Source organism: Aquila chrysaetos, chromosome 2 (assembly GCF_900496995.4).
Source record: "Aquila chrysaetos chrysaetos chromosome 2, bAquChr1.4, whole genome shotgun sequence".
Taxonomy (NCBI): domain Eukaryota; kingdom Metazoa; phylum Chordata; class Aves; order Accipitriformes; family Accipitridae; genus Aquila; species Aquila chrysaetos.
This window is the reverse complement of record NC_044005.1, coordinates 30,627,817-30,653,869: the sequence shown is the minus strand read 5'-3', so window position 1 is coordinate 30,653,869 and position 26,053 is coordinate 30,627,817. Positions and strand designations below refer to the sequence as shown.

The 26,053-nt window shown below is 36.1% G+C and overlaps 1 protein-coding gene across 5 annotated transcripts in view; it reads left to right on the top strand.

The window, feature by feature from the left end:
- The window catches only part of NPAS3 (neuronal PAS domain protein 3), a 629,276-nt gene that overhangs the window by 6,641 nt on the left and 596,582 nt on the right, over positions 1-26,053 (top strand). The window lies entirely within an intron of this gene.

Here is a 26,053-nt window from a genome sequence, read left to right as displayed (position 1 = left end):
CCCCGCCGGCGCCCCTCGGGGTGGGCAGAGCGGAGCCGGTACGCGGAGGCGGTGCGGCGGTGCGCGGGGCCCGGCGAGGCGGGGGGGGGGGGGGGGGGATCGCGCTACCCCCCGTCTGCTTCCCGGCCCGCCGCCTGCCCCATATACTTTTGTTGGGGGAGAGTGGTTGCTATTAATCTGCTCTGCTGGTGACACGAATTGCCCGTAGCGGATTTGTTCTAGTAAAGTGAATCTTTCTAGAAGTGACTGGTAGGAAACAAGAGTACAAGTTCATGTGATGTTACTTTGTGATTCTTACAAAAGTATTCAAAGCTCCGTTGCTGCACTGCGATGAGACGTATGCCCAGAAGGAGAGCAGCCAGAGGGTTTGGGGTGGGCTTTCCAACCCCGCCCCCCCTTCAGCGTTACGAGTGAACTTGAGGGTGAGGGGTGAGGAAGGTTCCTGGTTAGTTGTAAAAATGGAAATTAACATTTAGACAGCTTTTAAAAGTAGCTGGATCATGTGTTATTCGGTTTATATTTCACAGCCCAAGTAAGTCTGAAAAATATTTAAACAAAGTCTAGGGAATCGGGCTCATTTTAATCTTAATTTCAAACTTACATTTTTTACTATGATCAGCATTTCTACTACAACTTCCAAACCCCACAGATTTTATCTAAATAGCTATGCCATTTTTCCTAAGGAAGTAGGCTGCCCGGTATCAGAAAACCATACATTTCATATTTGCCACTGAAGTGTTAGTGCGGCTGTGTTAGATGCATTAATATTAACTGTTGCACTTTGACAAGGCTATATTGATATGTAGCAGAATTTGGAGATACGTGTAATGGGAAAACAGTGCATCCTCAGAAGTCAATGGCTTAACTTACAGATTTTCATCTTCAACTATATTTTTTTTTTAAAAAATCTCCATTTCAGTGGCTGTAAAGACGTTTCTACTGTGTTAATAACACATACCAGCAGGCTTTTCTTCTGCAGAGTTCTTTGTTGGAAAAACAATTTGTATCAATAAGTCCTGTCCCCCCCAACACACAATTCTGCTGTCTTCTTTCTGAGAATGGTACTATATTAGTGCTAAGTGTATTTGCCAGGATAGCTTCAGTAATCTCTCCAGCAGAAGCATATTTGTGTACCATTTTGGGAATTTCTCTGAGATAGGAATCTTGAAGATAGAATTAATTTCTAGGGGAAACTTCATAGCCTGTGCATGAGTGCTTTCTTTATCACCTGTCTCCATTTGGCATTCGGAGAAGGTAAATCAAAGTGCGCGATTTGTTATTCTGCTCCACTTGAGAGCTGAACTAAATAACACTTGGTCTGAAATTCTGATTGAAGTTGTAGGAGGATATACTGTATTTAATTTAATGCCCTTTAATAGCATCTTCTTGTTCAGCTCTGATGCTGTCATTTTAAAGGTTGGATCGGAGTAGTTTTTCCCGGTAGGGAGTGGGAGGAGTAATCATTTCAGGGGAAAAAAGTAGTCTAAATTCCTACAACACTAATAGCCACAAACTTGGCCTAGTGTCCAAGCAGTTGTTTTTTGCCCTTAGGGTTCACTTTGTTATCACTCTTTACAATGCTCTGAACAGTTTAGGTATAAATATTACATGTAGAAGTTGATGACATTTTTTTGTAGCAGAAATAACAGCAATCTGTTGTTTAAAAAAAAGTTTGGAGAAGATCGATCAATGCTTCAATAAACAGCCACTCATGTACATTTTATTAAAAGTTATGTAATGTGCTGCTGAAGTCTTGCGTGTAGCTGTTTATTTAAGCTTTGTACACATCTTTTCAGCCGTGTACGCCAAGCTATTTGAAATACAGGCACTTATCAGTTACTTAAGGGGTTTTGCAGTCTCTTCTTAGTTACTACTTCAGTAAACTAGTTCTCAAGATTAAGAATCCTGCAAGTGAACTTTGTGTACATTCCTTGTTTAGTCTTCACTTCCACAATATTTAGGTAGATTGTGTTACATTTTTTCAAGCAAGGGGTTAGTGATTACAAAACAAATGTAAAAAGAAGCAGTCTCTGATGCAACCAAGCACTTGAATTGTTTTGAAACTTTTTTCACCTGTTTAGGTTTTTTAAAGAATGTTTGAAAAGTTGCACACTTACATTTGTTTGCTTTTCTTTTAAACTATGAGTGTTAGCAAATTTTACAGTTACAGTAGCAGTTTAGGATTTTTCAATTGTGTGGATATATAACCAAGAAAATTAAATAGACAGAAGTGTCATGCATATGATATGCCAGCATTGATTTGTAAAGCATATCATAATATCAGAGTGCTATTGGTTTAAAGTGAAAGAGAAAAAACCCTTTATTTTGGCATTTCTTTCTAGAGCATGAGCTTAAACATAGCAGTGATAAATGATGATATGCATTGTCTAACACTTGCTTTTATATAAATAGCTCCAGAAGATTGCTTAAATGATAATCGAAAATATGAAATAGGGTGGCCTTCATATCACAAGGCCAAGGGTCTACAAATGGAAAAACTGAAATAATGAAATATTTCCAAGGCAACAGACTGTCAACAAGAACAGTAATGCATGGGCATATCATAGAGCTACCAGAGAGGATATTAGATCTTATAGCTCTAGAGCCAGGAGTTATAATGACCTTTATTAAATAGAGCCCTCCCACATTACAACAATCTTTCCGATTTCTGATTTATGGATTAGCAGTCATACTACTCTTCATAATTTGAAACATTCTCCCACCATATTTGATTTGCTGCATTTTTCTCCACCGGAATCATACATTATTTAGAGCTTACATGAGAGTATTGATCAACAGAAGTTATATTACATATTTTTAGTAACTAATGGGATTCTGAATAACAAGGTTTTGTCTGCAGCACTGTTTCTACATTCTTTACAGCACAACTTTTTTTCTAACAAGTTATATCCAGTTAGCTTGTTTTGTACCAATTTAGCGACATTCTAATGTTGTATTATAAATAAGTTATAAATAATTAGAGAGTTTTGTTAACAGATTAATACAGCACCCAGAACCATAGACATTTTTAAGAGAATATCGGGATATATTGTCAACACCCATCTCCTTTTATTAGTGTCTCACTTGAAATTCGGAGTCTAACACACTGGCAGTTTCAAATCACATTTGTTTGAAACTTGGCACACAAGTTGCCAGCCCAGGTGGGAATTTTACTGCAAGAGTGACGTAAAACAGTTGTTGAAAATTGACATTCTAGGCATTAGTTTCATCAGCGTCCTTCCTAAAAAGTATAATGTTTAAATAAATGTTTGTTTCATAAAACGATCTTTATAACAATAGCCTCTTTATTGGAAAATATATTCTACAATAAGAATTTTGAATAACTGATACTGACCATGAAAACTGTTACCATTTTATTAACATTTTGGGATTGATTCTGCTCCCATTGAGGTCAGTAAGGTGAAGCCGTTTTACAAACGTGGCAGAATTTCATTTCATATCAATTAAGTAATTGTTTTTTTAGAATTTAATGTTATGAGACCATTTCATGAAATCTCATCTCATGTGAATAAACCTTACATTCAGTCAGTCCATCAGATTAATTTTATATTATTGTCATTAGTACCTCTTGTAGGTGTAAAAGCACCTCATGTGAGATAAGATTTCAGCATTAGTCATGTTGTTTCAAAATGAATTCAGCAAACTTGTTCTGCAGGATGCCAGCCTGGAAATTTGTTTTTATATTTTAAACATAAGGCATTTTTCAGGTACATAGCCAAGACTTCACATATTCACCCCAGTCATTTGTTTCTTTGGTTGGTTGGTTTGTTTGTTTATGGTTAATGGTTGGCCTTTTTTTTTTTTTTTTTTTTTTTTTTAAAGAAGCTGCCAAAGATTTATGGCCATGAGAGGAAATGTTTTGAAAATTCATTTCATAATAATTGCATTTTTTCAGAAGAGGCAATTTCTTTCTATGTAATATTTATAAGGCTACTGCATGTTATCTTTAACATACAAAGTCCCATTAGTGCGAATGAGGTGCGTGACTTTTTGTTTAATAGGACTTTGCATAATAAGGATAATTTGTAATAATATTGCATTTTGCTGCATAAGAAGATGTGCCATAGTAAGAATATAATGGTTGCTGCCATGTCTTATATGACTAGAGCTTTGTTCTGTGACAACCTCAAGCAGTAGTTTTGCAATACACAAAGTCCTAGTCAAATGAATAGGACTGTTGTGCCATTGATTTGAACAGGACTTTGAGCAGTAAAAATATTCATTAATTTTGTATGCTATAGTAGTATATTACACAGGACAAAGAAGGTACGGTAAGGGTAGGATAGTATTTGTGTCTGTAACTTGGCAGAACTGGACCCTGTCTTTGGGACAATATTGAGTTCAAGTTGTACCTTAATCTTTAAAAAAGTCCCAAATGAAATTATGCATATAATTAAAGTATACTGCAGAGAATCACAGGCAAGGATAAAAGTATTTTTACCATATAATTCAATAGATGTGAATTTGTTCTCAGTGAGATCACAATGACAAACTTTAGCGTAGTTAGTGGGAGGAGGAGTGAACTTTGCATCTGTGTATTATTACAAAACACGAAAGTCTTGAGATTCTCAAGTAAAAATGGAGCGGTCCTCAAGGAGATTCTGATCTCGGCCTGCTGCAGCTAGATACTGAGAGTTATGCCAGCCCTTACCCAGCACTCTGCATGCAGGCGAGAGTCAGGCACATCAAAGAACAAGTGATATGTAAGCAAGAATTTGAAACGGATTACCGAAAGCAGAGTTTTGAAGATTTGTTACAGGCTATTTTCTCAGCCTTTCTTATATGTTGCATTTTGGACTTTCACTCTTCAGTTGTATCTTGTCATTTGTCTGTTCTAGGGAACTTCTCACTGCTGTCATACAATGTCTGAAGAAGACTTTAATATTAATACTGAGTATTTCTGTAGATATGTTTCTTTATATAGCTCAGTGTGCTTCAAAAGGTCTGTAAACACTGTTCTACACATTTTACTGATGAGATAGTTACGCACAAAAGATTTTTGAGAACTAGCAGAAGTGGCAGAAGATGTCAATGTTAGCTCTAGGAATAAAATTCCAGCCCCCATTTTGACTGTGTATTCAAAGATTACACTGCCTTCGTTAGAGGGATTTACATTTCTTTCACAGGCAAAACCTCCGCTGAAATAAAGTGCTTTCAGAGAATGGCTTGATTGCAATTTAAAATTAGCTGTTAGCTTGATATATAATAGAAGTTCAACACTTACGTTAAATAATTTAAGTGGAAAAGTACTGTTCCGTTACCTGCAGGCATGTTAGGTTTACATATGTATATAGTGAACTTAGGGGATATAGTCTGAATAATATGTATGTATGTAATCTACAATAATGTCCCTGGGGCTTGGATTTTCTGAAGAGCCTATTGGATTTAGGCATCCAACACATACTGCATTTCAGTGAAATATGGGCACCTAAATCCTATAAGCCCCTTTTAAAATACTTGCCAGGGAATTTTGTCTCCAACAGGAATTTAGAACAGGCTTCATTACACATTACATTGTTTTAAACTGAATTTTATTGAGTAATGAATAGTCTTTGAACAGTCATTTTTGGATTAAATCCTAAAGGGTTATAGTTTTGCTTGAATTTAAGCACAGAACTGATACATTTATATAATGATGAGGGAGGGATTTTTTTTCCTCTTGCTCACGCGTCATGTTTGAAAGTCTTGTGCAAATTCACATTTACGATCAGTTTACTCACAGCCTAGGCTTATATGAGTTAGGTGGCTCAGAATTGTCCTGCCAAAGCTGTAATTCATTTAGCAAAAGTATAACACACCAAATTTTAGAAGAATGCTTGTTAGAAAGCTGTTTTTTCTTAGAGATGATGGGAGGCAGAATTTGTTACTTTGTGGGAAAAAAATGTAAGTGGGCAGTCTTCACAGGTCAAGGTTGAGGTCAATAGAAAGAACTGAGTGACTGAATCTGTACAGTGCTAGCAGTGGGATTAAAAAAGGAAAAAAGTCTTACAAAAGAGAATAGCTGCCAGTGATACTTATCCTTCAACCTTCACAGCTGCAAAAAAAGTAGCTGATTTTATTTGTCTGACTATAGTTAGATGTAGGATTGGCATGTTTGCTTCACCTTTGCATAAATTACTAACAGTATGGACAGGAGGTTCTCAGAAAAAACTGCATTGTAAAAAAACAAAGCTGTTTTCTCTTGCTAAGTAACAAATAGAAGACGAACATAAAAAGAGAAACAAATGCTGTGGACTAATTTATTTATTCATTCTTTCTGAGTTGCTGTTCAGTTTTACAACAAAACTTGCATTTCCCGTGGAAAATCAAAAGTACAGTAATTTTTTTCAATGGCTGAATGAGCTAGATAAATGGTACTCAAGTAGCAGTGTTTGAAGGATCCAAGTAGTTTACTAAAGTATCTTAATTAATTGGATGTTCACTTTAATCGTGAGGTTTCCTGTTTGTAGGTAGTGCTCTGTAACAAGAACATATATTGGATACGTAAATGTTATATATGATTTCAGAAGGCCCATTTTTATTCAACGTCTGTTTTTACTAAAAAACTGTTTCAGATTAACAAACAAGAAACAAATGGAGGTGACAGAAGATACAGACTTCAGATGAAAAGCATGATAGAAAAGATACAGCAGATTCCAGATCTTTCAAACATATATGCTGTTCCTTTTATCAGTCACTCTACTTACACTCACTTACTTACTACTACACTCAAACATTTCAAAACTAAGAGGTGCTGTCTTTCCTTTTATTCCTTTGTTAACAGGAAGAAAAATGCTTCTCTACAGAATTGCAATTTGGAAACTGTTATTCCATGCTTTTTGAGGGCAGTTTTTTAAATTTTGTTTTTATACCACTTCTCAAGACCAGAATAGGAGACCACGGGATGTAGCAAACACTGCAAATCCCCTCTTCTTCCCCCCAAAATTATTTGACATACTGAATGTGCATCTTTAGGAACATACAGTATTTAGATTCTGGATTTAGGAATCCTTTCGGCGTAATGATTTTTTTTTTTTCATTGTTTCTTAATGGTTTGGTGATACTACTGCAAAAAAGTATTTGAGTCCTATTCATGACTTACATTTTCTTATGGCAATTATCATATATTGCAACATTTGTTCAGTTCAAATAGGAACAAAACCTCAAATAATTAAGGGAGACAGTGTCTTTTAACTGACAGAGAATGGCTGAATATTCCACCTGAAAAGCAAAATTAGAGTTCTTCTATATTTATTCTGCATGTTACTAATTGTGAGGAAAACTTTAAAAGATTTTCCGCTGACTTGTATAGATGTATATGGCAAAGTGTAGGCATATGTTATATGTTAGATAGACGCAGTATATGTATTTGCTTGAAAGGAAATAATGCTGGTTGATTGTCTTCAGCAAGCTATAAATGTCTTACTTTAGATAAAGTTAAATGTAAATACATGCATTGGAATGGCGATTTTTTTTCCTCTAATGCTGTGAGGGAAAAGTAGGCTCATCCTTTTTTTTGCACATTTTTATTGTTCTGTGTAAATGTAATTTGTTAATCCTGTGAAATTTGTCATAGATAAATTTGCTTGGATTATCTTGTCACCACCGTATCTGCATTCTTTTGTTCATTGCTTATTCATAATTTAACAGTCTGGCAGTGAGCCTTTTTGGGATGCTCACAAAAGATATATGACCTCTACCAGCTGCTACTATAACCTGCAGAATGCACAGCAAGACATTAGAAACGTGAGGATTCCTCTACTGATTAAAGTGCTCTTCATTTAAACAGTCTGTTCATAAGAATCTCAGGAATCTTTGTGGATAGCAGTTTTGATTTTTCTTTTCTCACAAAATTAGTTCTAACATTTTTTTTTTTTTCCCTGAGTGGAAAAACTAACATTGAATCTTAAGATGGTGGTGCTTTGCTTTCAGGTGGACTAATGGAAATTAAATCCCTCATTATATATGCATGTGTATACATAAGTGTGCATGTGCATATACACATTTGCATGTATCTCTACCTATGCACGTATATATATATATGTGTGTGTGTATTTCCTGCAATTTTACAGTGGGATAAATTAGTGCCCATGTGTGTTATTTTAAAACTAACTCTTCTATTAGGATATTTTTCAGCACATATTATTATCCAGTACTAATTTACAGAAGAGTTGTCTGATTTAACTCTGCTTTAGGCCCAGCATCTTACAGATTGTATTGTGTAAATACTTGATATTATACAGTACACGAAAGACATTAAATAGAATGTTACTTGAAGTGTAACAACATTTTAGATTTTCATTATTCTCCTGACTCAGTTTAGCATATAAATTTTTTCCCCTTTTTACTTTTTTTTCTTCTTATCTGCAGATCAGCTTGTGAGTAATGGCTAGTTTTTACCTCCCCTTTGTGCTAGCACATGATTATAGTTCAAAATAATTCATTGCTAATCCATGCAGTATTGGTTCATCTCCATCACTCTGTTTTGTGATTAGAGCCTCAGGCCTGTAAGAACATCCTTCTGCACAGTTTTCTATCCTGATTTTCTTTGACTGCAACCCGTATTTTATATAGTTCTGTCATTACTGTTCACCTACCAATCCTTTTGCATTTTTCAAAAATGTATCAATTACAAGAAATTAATATTTTTGTGGGGTTATTTTTCAAGGGTTTATGAAAAATATTTGTTTTCCACTGCAGTAAGGCTCCAGCAGTGGTGTATATGGGTCTTGGTTCATCTCAGCCGATGATGGAAATCTGACTTGAGTTTCTCATTTTTCCTTAGCAGTCTGAATTTCCTGTGTACTTATTTACATTAGGTGCCTCAAGAAGTCCAGGATCTTAAAAAGAAACACTGTGTCTTTTTGAAACAGACTATAGTAGAATAGTAATTACAGACTTGTCATTTTTAACACATTTCAAACAGAGCTGGTGTAAAATAAAGCTGACGGAGGAACTTTTAAAATATATAGGACCTGATCCTACTATGATCACTCTGGTTGAAGTCACTGTTTATTGGGTCAGATACAAACTGATATGACGTTAGAGCTGGGCTTATATGATATAATGATATTGTACCTTGATCAGATTTAAATTTAATATTTCCAGATTATGAAGCAAATGCATAATTTTGTTTCACTTCAAATAATGCTAGTTTTATGAGAAGGTCATCTAAAAGATTTTTCAAGACTTTGCTTCAGCACTGAGTAGTCCTGTGTTCCTTTTAATAATTACTTTCATCTCATTGTAGCCGTGTGTTTGAAAGTGTAGGTCAATAAGGATGATCGCATTCAGAATTTCATGATCTGTGTAGTGGAACAAATTGAAAGCAAAGCCTGTATCAATCACTGTGAAGGGAGGGTTAATTGTTACTGCTTCTCAAGCCTCTGGACAGATAAACCAGTAATGAAATACTTATTGCTCTGATATGTGAATGGTTAAGGATGAAACAATGGAAACAGAAGCAGTCTTCAAAGATAACCAAAAAAAAAGCAAAGAAAAAAGAATAATCTGGACTAAAGTAAGATACTGTATATACTGTGTATTAACATTTAAAAAAATGTTCTTTTTTCATCTAATATAGCCTTCTAGTAATGATGTAAGACAGCGGAATGTATTAGGTTTCTAAAGCAAATATAAAATAGGAATTTAAAAGCTTTTATTATGCAAACAATTTAAAATGGTTTACATGAAGTCTGGACCTTAGGTAAAAGTAACATTTCTAGCATTAAGTGTTTTCTTTTCTTTTCTTTGTTTTTCATTTGTGGTACCGTTAAGTGGGTTTTTTTCTTTCTTTCTTTAAAAGCACAGCTGTATTTACTAAATCGAGTATGTTTTGTTTCTTGGGAAGTCATTTTAAAGCATTTTGTCTGCAGCCAACCAGGACTCTAACGGATTGTTTAAAGATAGAAGCAGCAAAATAAAAATGAGAGCAAAACCAAATTATGATATTACAGTAAACATTTAACTATTTCTAGAATGTGAACTTAACATTTTAAACATCTGTTAGTTACTTATATGTTGAAATATATGCAAAAATATTTAGCCAAATTGAAGTCTTAGGCCCATGACAATCATCTCAACACAGTGGGTAGTTCTGAAAATTAATGAGAATGATAATACTGTAAAGACTGTTCCAGAGTTTGCCCAAATTCATTATCTAAGACTCTTGTTAAGAACATCTCAAAGAATTTTAACCAGGAAAATATATTAATGGTTCAAAAGCATTTTTCAAAACGGTGATTTATAAAAAGTATAATGGAATTATATATGCAAGAGCTATAGTTAGAAACACAAATAACACAGGAGCAGCACATTATGAAGGAACATTTTTCAGTAGCTAGGGTATTGATTTGATTGGCTTTGATTTTGTCCATAGGTGTCAAGCTTTCCTTAATGATTTATATTTTGGCATGGAGGAAATGAAAAAGTGAAGGCAACTTACAAAAAAAAATATTTTGACTCCTTGTTAGTTACTTAATGAGGCCTATAGCTGCTTAAAAGCTAAGTAAAGTAATAATTTTAGAACTGGTGTAAAACGTCTTTCAGACAATCGAAAAGCACTTTTAGGAGGAAGGGTGATGAGACACATCTTTAGATTTCTCTTCAGAATGTTAAGAATTTCCTGTTGCCTGTTTCCTGATGGGATTGACGCAGCTGTGTATCATATGGAATGAAAGAGGAACCGAGTGCCTGACTTTGTTTTATGCAAGTCCTTTATTTAAGAAAATGTATATGTTGATTTTGCCTTTTTTTTAACAGATCACTGATATGAATGCTGTACACAAAATTGTCCAAGTGGGAGCTTATTATAACTAATTTATCTATTTTCTAAGGGACAGAAAATTTTAATAACTAAAGTATATTAGTTAAGAATGCCTTTCTTTTTCTTTCTTTTTTTTTCTGCGTGCAATGAAAAAGAAAGCAGAATGCTTGGAAGATTACTATGTCATTTCCATTTGTATTTTCAGAAGTCATTGATATATAGAAGCGTGTGAGTATGTGTATTTGCATGTGTAATCATTGGAAAACAAATCAGTTTATAGAGTTTCTTACTCATTTTGGCTGTTGTGCAGTCTGTAGCACATCTACAGATCAGTTTGCATGGGACATGTAAATGCCAAATAGAGAGGAATGGGAGGATCCAAAATAATCTTTAAACAGTCATTGTGATCTAGACTGTGCCACTTCATGGACAGATTCTTTGAAGAGAATTGAGGGTGGGAAACTGTATTAATTACATTTTTCAGTAATTTCCTTCCATGGTGAGAGAAAGCTTAGCAGGAGGTGGCTAACCTGGTTAACTGATCTGGGAAAGGGTGAGGAAAAGGAGATGCAGGTCTGTAGCGCTGGGGCCACCCTTCCACTTGTAGCCCAGTTCCTGGTAGAGTCAGGAGCTGTGTCTCATAAAGTTGTGTAATACTCAGTTCCAGCTGGAATTCATACTGCCTCAATCAGTATTAACTTTTGCTCAGAAGCCTGTATAAGGCAAATTCAGTTGCTGTACAAAAAGCCCTGGGCATTGCAGTCACATGAGTAAAGCAGCTTCTTAGCATCATACTATAGCCCTATGCTACTTAAGCAGAAGCAAGCACAAATGCAGAGTGCATCGCAGTGATGGGCAGTAGCGCTAAGGGCCTGTTAACAGGCAGAGCAGAGGCATATGTGACTAAGTGGGGTGATCCCATTGGGTTGCTTCTGAGGCTGTCTCTCCATGCAAGATACGGACTTCTAAATCATTATGCGAATTGTACTTTAAATTTTAAGCTTTGATCCTCTCAACCTGCCAGTTAGCTGTGAAAACAGTTGACCACATCCCTGTTATTTTTGCCCTGTGATTTCTTGGCAAATGTCCTCTTTCTGCTGTCTTTGGATACTTAGATCACTTCCTCAGTGCATGCTTTGGAGGATCTTTCTCATTCACTATCCAGCTTTGTGTGGGAGTTCTGCAACGTGTTGTCTCTCAGCCGCCCTCTTTTTTTCCCTTATTCTGCTCTACATCTTTGCATAATCTGATGTGGAAACACAATTTAAGTATCATCTCTTTGCAGATGATTCATAGGCTCATGGTATTTCTATCTCAATGAAAATGTAGTCTTGCTTCTCTGTCATGTCCTTTATTGCCTAGCTTAGACTTCCTTAGTCAAAATCTCCTAGAGTTCTTTCCAAGCCCTCCATCTACTTTTTGGGATAACACTCCCATATTGCCTATTAGAATAGGTCTGCAGACCTCTCCCTCATAACTTAGCAATTAAAAAGGCAGATAGAGTGTTTGGTATTAGTAGGAAAGAAATAGAAAAACAAGCAGAAAACATGAACATTGATATAATTATGCCGATCCATAAATCCACGGTGTGTGCAATCTATGTATTGTGTATACTTTTGTTACCATAATTTCAAAAAGATACTGTAGTTTGAGATAAGGGCATGAAGGCTAATGAGATATATGGAAGGAGTTTGTCAGAGGAAAAGTTAAATAAAGTAAAATACTTCATCTTGGAAAAGAGGTGACTGAGGGGAATCGGTTATAACATCATGCAAGGCCTCAAGAAGGCAATCAGGAAACAATTATTCATTAACTCTAATATTATGAGAACAAGGAAACATCCTGTGTAATTCTCAGGAAACAGTTTTAAAATATTTAACAGAATTTGGTTCCTTGTTTTTGTTGTTTCCAGGGCTTTTTTGTGTGCTGCCCCTCTCCTCCCCAACATAACATGCAATTGAATAGTGGAATTCCTTGCCAAAGGATGTTTTAGAGGTCAAAATATGAACAGGTTCAAAAATAGATCAGGCATTACTCTGTTATGAGCTATTAAATGTGATGGTGATGATGCAATTCAACTTCAGGAAGTTTTTACGCAGCTGACTGCTGGATGCTGACTTGGGATATCATGGAAAGGAACACACTTTCTGTGCTGTATTTTTTTAATGACCTAGTATAACTGTTTTGTTTTGTTCTTAAGTTCTTTGCTTTCAGACTACCTCTAAGTATTGCAGGCTTATTCTGCCTAACATCCCTGCTGTATGTGTTTTCCTGCCTACTCTTCAGTTAAACAGTCATCCTCACTACCATTGAGGATTATTCTTCCTCCGGTCATATCTGTCTGGAATCCTTTTATAGAGAACATTTTCAGAGCAAAATACTGTCACTCTGACCATCTCTTTATATCCCTGCTGGCCTCCTTTCTCTGGTGCATGAAGTATTAGTAACGTGCCCTAAGTTTCAAGGCCTTCTTCACCCAAGTGTATCTTACCATTTCTCTTTGTCAAGGTTTTTCTTCAAGTTATAACACCAACCCTGTTGCCCATTTACTGTATTTGCACACACGCATTTGTTTGATACCTTATGCTTGGACTAGTACTGCTTCATAACCTCATCTTTTGAGTTCCTCTCTTCCCAAGATATTCCTTACCTGAAATGCCTACAAAAGCATGACACCATCAAGCTACTTCTAGCAAAATATCACTTCTTGTGATGCTAGCTGCTGTTGCCTTATTGCTTCTGAATAGTTTCCTGTCTCTTATCTGATACTTGCACGGTAAGATTTTGGGGGCTGTGGACAGGGTTTTTGTCCTTTGTCACTTGGTTACCTAGTGGATGTGTTAGTGCTACTGTTACTGATGCTAATCTGAATATATTTGTTAATAAAATAAATTAAAAAATCATGTATTACCAATCTTTACTTTTCTGTGTGCTTGGTTGACCTGGGATGCTGAGTGCCTGTAAGAGGAAGTGATGTCTTTTAAGTGTGTTGGGGTGTGAAAAGCTTTTATGAAATTCAGAGGAGATGGGACAAATTAATGGCTGAGAAATCCACTGAAAGTTACTAAATACATGTCTATCTGAGGAAGTGCCTGCACTGAAAATGATTGGAGACTGTGGGTACATATCATATATGCTGTCACTGTTGTTATGTTGTTCCTTGCAACTGCTTTTGAGGATTGTTGGAGATGGGATACAGGAAACATTGGTTTGACCCAGTACACCTGTTCTTACATTGTTGGGTAGGTTGTTTCTGGAAGCTGTAGCAAGTCTCTTTGGTGCTTCTCTCTCTTAAAAAACTGTTGGAGAAAATAGCCTCAGCTAAGTAGTTTTGTCTAGTATTATTTTCAGCACATTTCATGAATGGATATGAGATGTGTCACAGCTTAATTACAGTGCTCTATAATGTATTTTTCTCTCATGTTGATATGACTAAGAAAGACCTTATTGGGGCTGTATGGACAAGGTGTCATACCATATGATGCCTTGGAAAAAAAAAAGAAGAGTCCTTGCTTTGAAGAGTTCATAATTTTAATTGCTGTTTATTTTTCATTTGTTGGAAAGGGTTTTCTGTAACACTCATTTTACACTCATATTTGAAGTTTGGGTTTTTTACCATCAAGCAAACTGCATATTAAACAGGCTGAATTCAGCAAAATTAAATGCTTGGGTACTGTTTTGCTTGGTGAAACCCCAATGGCATAAAATTAATTGCAGTGATGACTGGAACACTGCAATGAACATGTGTGAGCTTCAGTCTGTATTGTACTTTTAAACTGGGATGCAATCTATTTTATCCATGATAACAGTAAAGAAAACCAACTAGTAGTGATATGGACATTAGTTTAAAGGGTGTATAGTCAAAATATATATTGATAACTTTTGTCAAAGTTATGTAATATCAGTCCCCATATAATTCCTGTATTTATGTCATTTTTGGAGAAAGAACTGATTCATAATAACTGTTTTCATAAATATGTAAGTTTGCATACTAGCAGAGATAGGTTATCATGTGTGTAAATTTAGTTAATTATATACACAAGTATTTGAAGTCACATTTTGCTGTTGTATCAGTGTAGACTTGGCACTATTAGAAAGGCTTCAGATTCATTGAGGTAGCAGCCGGTATACAGTTTGCTCTTTGTAAATTCCTCTAGCTTGAAATAATTCCTCTTGTGTTGATTTGTTTAAGGAAGGGGAGTGGAAAAAGAAATTGATTCTGAAATGCTGTTCATCAGAAGGTTGGTATCCATACACGGTTTTGTATCATGGAGATCTGATAATCAGGTCTTGAATCAGGAGGAGAGATTTGGAGAAACTGAAACTCGGATGGCCACATTTCCTAGGACCTTGTGAGGGAAAATGGTGCTGATATTCTAGAAGAACTTTGTACTAATATCACTGTATAGCGTAGACTTCTGAATGAGCTAAATACAGCCCAGAAGCCTAAAGGAATATTTTGGAAGGAGAGTGAAAGGAAGCTGGATTTGTTCCATAGCATATTTGGAAGAGGAGGAAACACCCTGATTTATTTTCAGGTTTGAATGTGTATCACAGTCTTGAACAGGGTCTGGGTTTACTGTATGATGTCATGAGATGCTTAGGCTATGACTTGCTTCAAATCACAGAATAGCTGAGGTTAGCAGGGACCTCTGGAGATCATCTAGGCCAACCCCCCCTGCTGAAGCAGGGTCAGCTAGAGCAGGTTGTCCGGGGCTGTGTCCAGTTAGGTTTTGAAATCTCCATGGACAGAGATGCCACAATGTCCCTGACCAGCTTGTAGTGTTTGACCACCTCATGACAAAAAAGGTTCTCCTGTTGTTTAATTGGATTTTCCTGTGTTTCAGCTTGTGTCTTTGTCTCTTGTCCTACAACTGTACACCTCTGCAAAGGGTCTGGCTCCATCTTCTTTGTAACATTCTGCTAGATAGCTGTAGGCAGAAATGAGAGCTCTCTTTCACCTGCTGTTCTTAATGGCTGAACAAGCCCAGTTCTCAGCTTCTCCTGGTACATTATGTAGTGCAGTCCTCTATGTGTCTTGGTGGCTTTCTGCAGTGGCTTGCTCCAGTATATCCCTGTATTTCTTGTACTGGAGAGCCCCAAACTGGACTTGGCACTCCTGATGCAATCTCACAAGTGTTGGAACAAGAGGGGCACCTGCTGTGTACAGTCTAGTTAGTATAGCTCAGTATGCGGTTGGCCTTCTTTGCTGCAAGGCTGCACACTGATAAGGTCCACAACAGTCCTGAGATCTGAGGTTTCTTATGGAGTAGACCAACTCTAAAACTGTAGAGCTTTCCAATAGGAAACACTAATTTTATGGACATTAGTGAAATATAGTCAATTTGAATGGAAACTTTGCGACAAAAATGTTAAGGGCAGGTCAGTAACAGCAGTGATTTTGGGTGGCTGAACAAACTCTGATTAAAGGATACACCACAGCACATAGTCAATCCTCAGCTGTGATCAAGTTTGTTATATGTGATACTGAATATTGTGATATTGAGTATATTGAGTTTAAAGGATAGAAATTCACCTGCAATGAAACAGTGGGAGTCAACAGCTAGGACAGAAAGATTGAATCAGATTCTTTTAGAATATTGAGGATCATAATAGATACTAAGATTATGGCTGTAGCACAGTCCATAGGTAATGAGCATCAGTTACTTTCTAGAGGGAAAAATCCCAGGAAGTTAATAATCAGGAGCCTTGTTTTATATCCAAAATAATACAAAACTATTCTGGGAACTGTGGTATTCTGTTTGTTCCTCTTATGCTTAACATTGTAGACAGGATTAATCAGAAATGGAACCATGCTACAGACACTCATTAGCATCAATGGTTCAGGCTGAAATAAGTGTCTGCATTTTTTTTTTTTTTTACTTGCTCATAAGCTGTGCCTTGAGCATCAATAGGTCTCCTGCCACTTGAGATTTGTTTATAGTTACTACATGTATATATCCCTAGGTATCCTGGAAGAAACCAAAGTCGTCAGTTCTGTATTGCAGGTGATAGGTAATTTGACATAAGTGAGAATTTCTCAGAGGCCCACTGACACTGGATCTGACTAAAGGAGGTGCTGGAAATGGACAGTTAACAGTAGGAAGAGAAGTTTTACTTCCATAAGAAATGAGTACATGAGAAAACTGCAAATAACTTTTAAAAACTCATGAAAGTTGCAGCTAGTGACATTTGGGTTAGCTATGTCTGATGTGTCTCTAAGAGATATGCGATGCTTCAAGAATGGAAAAAATAGGATTAAATATTAAAATTTCCCTTCATGGTGCAGGAATGTTTTACATTACTTCGGCAGTATAGAAATGCACAAAATAAAGTGGAGTGGATGAATAATTTTGGATAATGCTTCTGGACATTAAAAAAAGAGCTCCTGTGAACATCCAGCACTTCAAAGCCTGATTTTTCAACCAGTGTTGCAGCTCATGTTGATACCTATTATTGACCTGCAAACAGTATTATTACAGGAAAAGAAATCCTTGTTCTGTGGGCGCAGCAAGCTGCTGAAGAAATTCTTACTGCTCAAATGGGCAGCATAGAGTCTCAAACATTATTGATAAGGAGAGCATTTTGTTCTTGAAGTGGATCACGGAGGATTACACTGGCTGCAGAACATGAAAGAGCACTACTCATATAATTAGACAGTATTTTACTCTGCAGTCATATGATTTCACTGTTCAGCATAAAACATAACGCTTGCATGTCTGGTGCTTGTTTCTGTCCCTACAGTTGAAGCACTGTGCTTGTGTGTGGGAGGGCAGAGGGCTGAAAAGAAAGAAATTCTCAGGGAAAGCTGACCTTGGTGAATAAGAAAGTGTCTTTATGAAGAAGAGACAGTGTTTACTAAGGGACTGGACTTCTTCATTTGCGGAGCAGAGGATCCCAAATGGAATCCCTGAGGTGAAGATTTACCTTCTTCTAAGTAAAAGTATTACGGAGTATTACAGAGTTGTACAGAGCTGCACAGCTTTCTCTAGAAGGACCAGATCAGAGGTACTGAAAATTTATTCCTGTAACCTGATGGCTGGATTGAGGGTGGAAAGTGAAGGTCTTTTGATCTGCAGAAGGGAAGAAAAGCACGTTAGTCAGTGGGGACAGCATTTTGTCTGGAAAGTTTTTTAGCCTCTGGGTAGAATTATTCAGGACTATATATGGTATGGGCACTTCTCGCTTCTCCTCTTGATCTCACGAGCAAAATATATCCAATGTATTATGACGAAGGCGTATCTGGCCATGCAGTGAGAGTGAACATGCGCTTCAGGTCAAAACTCAGAGGCTGTGTGCCTACCTCTCTTGTGACAAGATGAGGCACATTAAGTGACCAGTGTGGGGGTCTGCTTACTGCTCTCCCTGTTCTTAAGGAACCCCAGACATGGGCAAGGATAAGGTCATAAGTCAGTTGGATGATTTGGTGAACTTGATTGCTGTCCAAATATTGGATACTCTAAGCTCTCTTATGAGTGAAGGTGAAGGTAGGAGGCGAGATCAGACTTACTACGTTTTATCACAAAAGTATTCCTTTGTGAAAAAATGGAAACCAGGATTTGTAAAGTACTGCCTGTGCCTCCATCAAAGCAGTTGGATAGAAGAAGGTGGGGTGGCTGGCCAGGAGTTACTCTAGGTAGCAAAAGCAGGACAGAGTGCAAACAGGAGACCAGGCCTTGAACGCTCACTGATGCCCAGCAGCTGGTGGTTTATAGATGATACTTTTCACTTTGGAAGGTAAAATATACTATAATCAAAAGCACCTTTAAAAAAAAAAGAAAATTGGTATGCTTTCATGCTTTTTATGATTTCTTGCTTTTCGTGACTTTTAAATTGGAGGGAGAAACCTGAACTCTCTTACAGGTGGACATTACAGGCCCAGCTACGGGTTTGTAAATAGAAGTGTATGGTGCAGGGCAGCACACGATATAGTACTAGTTTCATTTCATTTGTAAAATTATTTCACAACAGAGTGAACTAAAATGATAATGCCGTTTCACCAATGTAGATACCTAATTTGAAGAGGTATTTTTATTTCCTTAGTCAAATGCTAGCGATGATGAAGTCAATGGCGATATTCCTATTGACCTCAATAGGATCAGATTTTGTCCTTTCACTGATAAACTTGGAAATATTGGACGGGGGTGTAGGCTTAATTTAATAATAATAATAATAATAATAATAACAATAATAATAATAATAATAGGACATGCTAGGAGTTGTTGATCTTTACAGTTCCTACTGGAAACTATGAGATGGTAGCTGCAGGCGATGGCACAGGGCTCGTTAAACTGAGGCCTTCTTTACCAATAGAATAGGTGTTTTAAAAAATCTTGGTATGGATTTAGAGAACACTGAAACTGCTTTATAGTATTTAAAATATGTGGAAGCTATCAAGCTGCTGGCAACTTTCTCCAAGAAACAATAGATTCATCATTAAAATGGCACTGCACAAACCACTTAATAAAGTGCTAATAAGATATTAAAAAGTGTGCCTTGTAATAATATCTAAGATATACCTCTCTTAATGAGATTGTTTTAAGATCAAATATTGACAGATATGTTTTTAACAGTGTTTCAAATTATGTCAAACTTGAAATGTATTGCCCCTGGAGAACTCTTGAAAACTTTTTTCCTAGCAAACTCCTTGTTAGTATAAAGTAATGCGTTCCGAGATATGAAATTTGAGTATTTAATCAAGGGAAAATCTCATTTTTGCATAGAGCCAACAGCTTTAAAACCACAGAATTTTGAATTCTTAGAATTGAGTTTTTACCTCTATGGTGTGATTCAGTAAAAGAAAATAATTGTCACTGTACATTTCGCCACATCAGATTTTTTAAGATAGTGTGACCAGCTGCTTTGCTGACACAGTAAGGTGTTAATTGATTTTATTTATTTGAGTTCTTATTGAACTATGGAGCATTATTTGTCTATAGAGATAGCAAAACAATTTATCAAGAAAAGGTAGTGCTGAAATAACATAGAGTTAACATTTGGTAAAGTAGTACCACTTGTGTAGAACTGAGCTAGAAAAATAATGATAAAAAGATAAAATTGTCACTCTTTATTAAAGAGAATATAAAAAATATTTCACTGGCTGTCTCTTTACAAAGTAAAGGTGATGACATTTACGAAGCAGACTGAAGTTCTACATTTAGGAAAATATGGCTATAACATATGTAAACAAATCCTGTCAATTGTTTTGTGTTTAGTTTAATTTCTCAAAAAACTTGCAACTCAGATATGTCTTTTCATGTATTCAGGTTTTCTGGTTAAGACTAAATAAGTTAAGGTGCGTAAATAAATACATATATATTATACATACGAAAGATACATACATAAATAAAGGCAGTACTTGTGTAAGAGATCCAACTATTAACAATGGCAAAGAAAAGTAGTAGTAAGTCCATCACAAATAATTCCCTTCCCAGGAAGCACAAAGCTTCTCTTAGAGGGTGTGACTCCGTGAGTGGGGAAGAGGTATGTGGTAGAATGTGGTGTAATGGAGTTGTCAGTATTTACACTTTCCTTATCAGAAGGGTGTTCATTACTGCTGTAGTGATGAATTTACTACTGCACAATGTAAAATAATTTGGCAGATGTGTTTTATATAGGTAAATTAATATAAATCAGCCCTATATGGTTTTTGAGACCTTAGCTGTGCAGCAGAAACATACTAAAGCTTTTTAAAGCTTTCAGTGGAAAATATTAGCTTAAAAATTAAAAGAAACTTCAGGATGTCTGTTGATGGGCAGAATTTTGCTTGTGCAGATAGATTGCTGCAGTTAAGTCAGTTAATTTATCTGAACTGATTAAAAGGCTGGAAATAATTAAATAGATTAAACAAAAAAAAAGGTTAATATTATAACAATTATCCTAGAAATTGAAATTAACTCCTGGAATATTTTCATTTCTTATCTATAATAGTACCTAAAGAAATCTAATGGCAGTTTTAATGTAGATGAGGTCAAATACTCATAGTGTCAGAGAAGGAGTTTATATATATTCACAAAAATAATTGGAGAAGGAAGGCCAACTTCCTTCAGTATGTCAGACATACTGAGAATTCTTACAAACCAAGAGGTTTGAGGGAAAATCTGTGCAACTCTTAACTAATCTTGCACAGAGATCAAAATCCAAGCCTATCCAGAGTGATTTGATTTGATCCACTGATATTAAAATGTTGAAGAGAGCAGCAGTATCTAGTGTTCTTCCATTTAAAGTGGATTCAATAGTAACAACTATGTCAAAGTGATTGAAATTTGCATTTTCCAGGCTTTAGGATCGTACTGGGAATATCAACGTGGATTAGTTGTGAGCTCTCTTTTCTCTGATAGAAAGTACTCAGAAAAAAAGGTGTAAACTGTGAGTCATTTTTTGCCATTAGTTATGTCCAAACAATTCCACTGGTGTTAATGAAGTTGCAGAGTATAATTGAAAACAGAAATCGGCCCTCTGCTATTGAACTTTAATATATATTCTGAAAATGTTTTCTAGGAAAAATAAATTAGTTCCACCAATAATTCAAGAAAAAGATGGGATTTGCTTAGCTTTAGGTTACAGTCTTGATGGGGTGAACACTTTTTTGCCTCAAAGTTTTGTGATTATTTGATTAATACACTGGTGTTGATTTTCAGTTTATCAGTGAGATGCCCCCAAGAAGAAGTGAAATTGAAAAAAATTGATTAATTGTTGCTTATAATTAAACACATAGAAATTAAAAAAGAATAGTATTGATATTTTATTTTATTTTAATGCTGGACTCCTTGGAGACAAGATTAATTGAAAGGAGAAAGAGAAGCAAGCCCTTAAGGCTGGATAATGTATTGCTTTCAATTTCACTTGCTAGTATAAACAAAGCAAATGCTAAAGTTGCCCAAGAAATTGAAACTTGGGTTTGCAGATTTGTTTAAGTGAAAATCTTCAGTAAGTCCTAGTAAATGATATTAAAATTGCTAAGTTAAGCGAAATGCTGCTTTAAAGCAAACAAATAAAGTGTTCTCTATTGAATAATTATTTGAAGTTGCAGGGTAGTATTTTCAAAACAGCCAAAGTGGTTCAGGACCTTACGTTTCATTTTCAGATATGATTTATCTACACAAACTTTAATCTCATTGAAAAGCACAAAGATGTGTAGGTGCTTAAGGGCCTATTTTGAAAAATAGGACTTCAGTTTCCCAATCACTACTTCTTTTTTTAATTGTTGCCCACTAGCACTAAAATGTCATTTGGGTTGTGTTTTTTATAGAAGAAAATGTTGATAACACAGAACCTCATCCAGTTTTCAGTAGAAGTTGGATTGGGTTCTTTATTTTTGCCAGAAAGTGATACTTTTGAAAGAAACAGGTAAATTCTTTGAAGATGTGAAAACCTGATTCCAGGTAGTAGATAGTGAAGCATGTCAAGATTTCACATGTGAACATTTAAAGCCTAATAACAATACATGCAATATGCAGATAATTCAGGTTGAATTTTAAAACCAGTTTCATATTACCGTGTGTTTTTAGACAAAATAACATTCACCATGCACTGGTGCTCTGCTAAGTGTATGCTGATGCTGCAAAAATGGTCATACACATTCTGTTCCTGTTGCAGAATGCGTGGCCCAGCCTTTCAAATCCTTACATTTCGACTTCTGATTTAACACCTAAGTACAGGGATCCTACCCAATTAAAGATTTTCGGGATCACTAATATTTAATGAATGAGTGCTCAGTGGCAACTTATGGTATGACAGAACATAAAGTTATCCAAAGAACAGAGCATCCATTTAATATTTATTTAAAATTTAAATAAGCAAAACTAGACAAAATATGAAATGAATGCAGTGCTACAAAATGTAGAAAAAACAGGCCTGGAGTATAACTTTGTGTTAAATATTTTCCTTAATTTAAGGAATTTGTATACCTGTTTGTCTTGTAATGGTGATCTGTTTTATCCTCACTGTTCAGAAGCAAGCAAGCAGAAGGCTTTATTTTAGAATTTTTACATCACCATCTAGCCTTTTCTTTCTATTACTTTAGGTGCATGGCACAAGGTTATTTTTGCTTGTGGCTAGGGAGGTTACTGAACACCTCCCCAGAAAGCTGGCCGTCCTCCGAGCCAATTGAGACGTTCTGTTCTGCCAGCTCCTGGGGTCAGGGAATCGCTCTGCTGGCAGGAGCACCTAGCATTTGTCGTGGAGGAGATTCCCCTATTGTGTTCAGACCATGCCATGATCGCTTTAAATACTTCAGATTAATGTGTACCAAAAAAGGGAGAAAGAATCCCTGACAAGCAGTGTAGTATTAACAGAGCTTTGTGAAGCTATACTAAAGATTACTAAAGAGGTGGCTTTTCTTCTGTCGTGATAAGAGGTACAGTAATTGCATATTTGTACATTCCTAATCGAATTTTACTTTGTAATGTATCTTGGGGCATTATTGCTGACCAATTCAGGCCTGTTTCAAAGCTCACAGAAGTCATTCAGTGGAAAGACTCTCAGTGATTTCAAGTGATTTTGGATGATACTCTTAGTCTAACTTTCTCAAAAACTCTCTTTCAGTGGTAGCTTTGATGTGTTTAATATTATTAACTAGGTTTGAAGAGTAATAAAGTCAATACATTTTACTTCGATTTTTGTCTGATAAATTATCAGGGTAGTCACTGCACTTACTAGATAGTGCCTGTGAAATAAGTCATTACTTCACAGAAATCGAGAGTAACTTCTGAAGGTTAGGACAACAAAATACTTTTCACATCATAGGCATAAGAAAAACTAAAAAAGTGGACTATCAGATAGGCTAGCAAGTATTTTTGTAGCAATTTCCAAAACATAGTCTGTCCAGGTTGCATGTGGTACATCATCTTCAGGTGTCACGTGACTTTGGATAGATTTTAAAAATTTATTAACTCACATTGACTAGAGAATTTTGGGGTTTTTTAAATAAGTTTTTATTTTTCATGAAGAAAGAAAGTTGAATTGTTCTAATCCTTAAGTATCCAGCTGATTTCTGGTTATTCATGTTTGGCCTGTCCCACAATACCACCATTAATTCATGTGAATTTCTCAAAGGGTGTCCAGCATACTGCACAGGTTTAAGTACCTCTTTCAGTGCTGTATCTTGGGCTCACAGTCCCCGTCAGTAAGTTTTTCCCTATTTCTGTGGAGTGCAAAGGCACACATTGCCATGGGCACTATGCACACAGCTAGAGAAGATTTTCATTATGACTCTCTTAACAGTGAGGTTACATGAGGCATTATTGCTCTGCCATTACTCTCTCTGTCCCTTCATCATTTCTTTTGATTTGCACAAAAGATACAGGAGTTCCCCAAACACCATCGTATTCATTAGGGTCACTTTTATATTTTAATCTCTTTGGTGGGAAAGCTTGTGCTTATTTTTGTCTTGACATCAGTAGATAGAGCCAGATTATTAAAGTACTGTGGCTCCATTGGCTCCAGTGCTGTGTTGTCAGTTTATACAAGCTGAGTATCCAGCTGAGTATGTGCAGTGCAGCTAGGAAATCCCATCAAAAATCATTCCAACTTCCCTCTTCTGCTTTTTCTATTATTTTCTCTCCATTTGTACACATGGTTTTATGCCTTAGAAACAAAAACCTTCACTTAGTGTAGGTATTAGAGCCAAAATCTTATATAATGTCTTGATATTAGTCACCAAAATAAGTCAGAGCCAATAAGATGCTCAGGTCCTCTAAGAAGCTGGCCACTTATATTTAGCACATCCAATTTTTTTCATCACTAGGGACCTATCACAGGTAAAATCTGGTTTGATTTTGAAGGTTCTTTGGCTTCAATGAAAACGACATAACGCTGCCATTTTTGTAATTCCAAATTGTGGGTAGATACTGGAAGTCTGTTATATGCATTCACATATAAGTATGTGTGCCTTAAAAACCATGGGATTTCTACTCCTGACATCTGATAAATGTTTGGTATGTAGTAAGATATAGAGAGAATTGTATCAATGCACAGTATGCCTTGAACTTCTACCCATTGTTTTCCTTACTTTTCTTTCTTATTTTTTGTGAACACCTATGGTGCTCTTTGAAAAGCCCATTTTCTACCTGTTTGGCCTTTAGCTAAGAGCAGAGTTTTTACAAAATTCTCTTTACTTTAGCACTGTTGGCCAAATAGCTACAAATCCTGAGTAAGCATATTTCATTGTTAACATTAGTTATTAAAAATGTTGTCATTTGATAGTGGTGTAAAATTTGGTAGTTCCAAAAGACCCTGGGTATTTGAGGGTTTTCTCTGAGGTCTTTGGATTGCTATTTACCAAAACTGTGTTGGAGAAAATCCATTTAATCCCTCCTTTTTCTTGATATGTAAACAATATATTACACACACACACACACACACACACGAACCATAAATGAAATTATATCTTAATTCAAGTGTTTGCATAAGGTGAGTTTCACTCATATTAGCTGGAACATGTAATCACTATTTTTGATCTCTTTGTTTTTGAAGAGTAAGACAGATTTGTTGGAACTTTCAGAAAGACTCTGCTCCTATCTATGTTGGTCTAAGGAGGATCATAAATGTAGTTTCCCATTTTCTTAAGAAAAGCACCAGCATTCCCTAGGAGGATGAGGAGTAGGAAGGGCCAGTCAGAACACCAGGGGGACATGTATGTCATGCCTTCAGAGCCACAGTGATGTCACCTTATGCTGACTTTGGTGTTTCTTTCTTTATGCACATTTGCAAGGCAGTTGGCCAAGGGTAGTTACAGGTAGGCAGAAAAAGAGGTAACTGAGAAACTGATTGATTGTTTCCTTTTTTATGAAGAAGTTAAAAAAATTTAATTCTAAAAGACCATCACTTAGAAAATAGCAAGGCTGCAGTTATTAAAAAATAACAAAGCTTAAATTTAGATGATAAGTGAAAATCCTGTTAGTCATAGAACTAACAAGCTTGTCCTCATAATTGGGGAGGAAAAGGGATGTTATTTTAGTTTGTTTTACTTTCTTTGCCTTCACACATTGTAAGCCCCTGACCAGGACTGACCATTATATGCCTCTTTATTACCAGCATACTAAAGCCTAGAGCTTGATTAACCTTTGGGTACTCCAGGATTATAAATGATTGGTAAAATAATAATAAAAAAAAGAAAACAAATTTAAGAATAACTGGCTCTAAATTGAGGTCTAAATTCAGATAGAATGAGTTTTTCATTTTAAAGTTACAGGGAGTTGACTGGTTTGGCAGAAATTTTTCTAGGAAGTGGTTTTGGATTTTGGTTTACTGCTATGGGAGTCGCTAGGAATTGGAACTGGGCGTTCC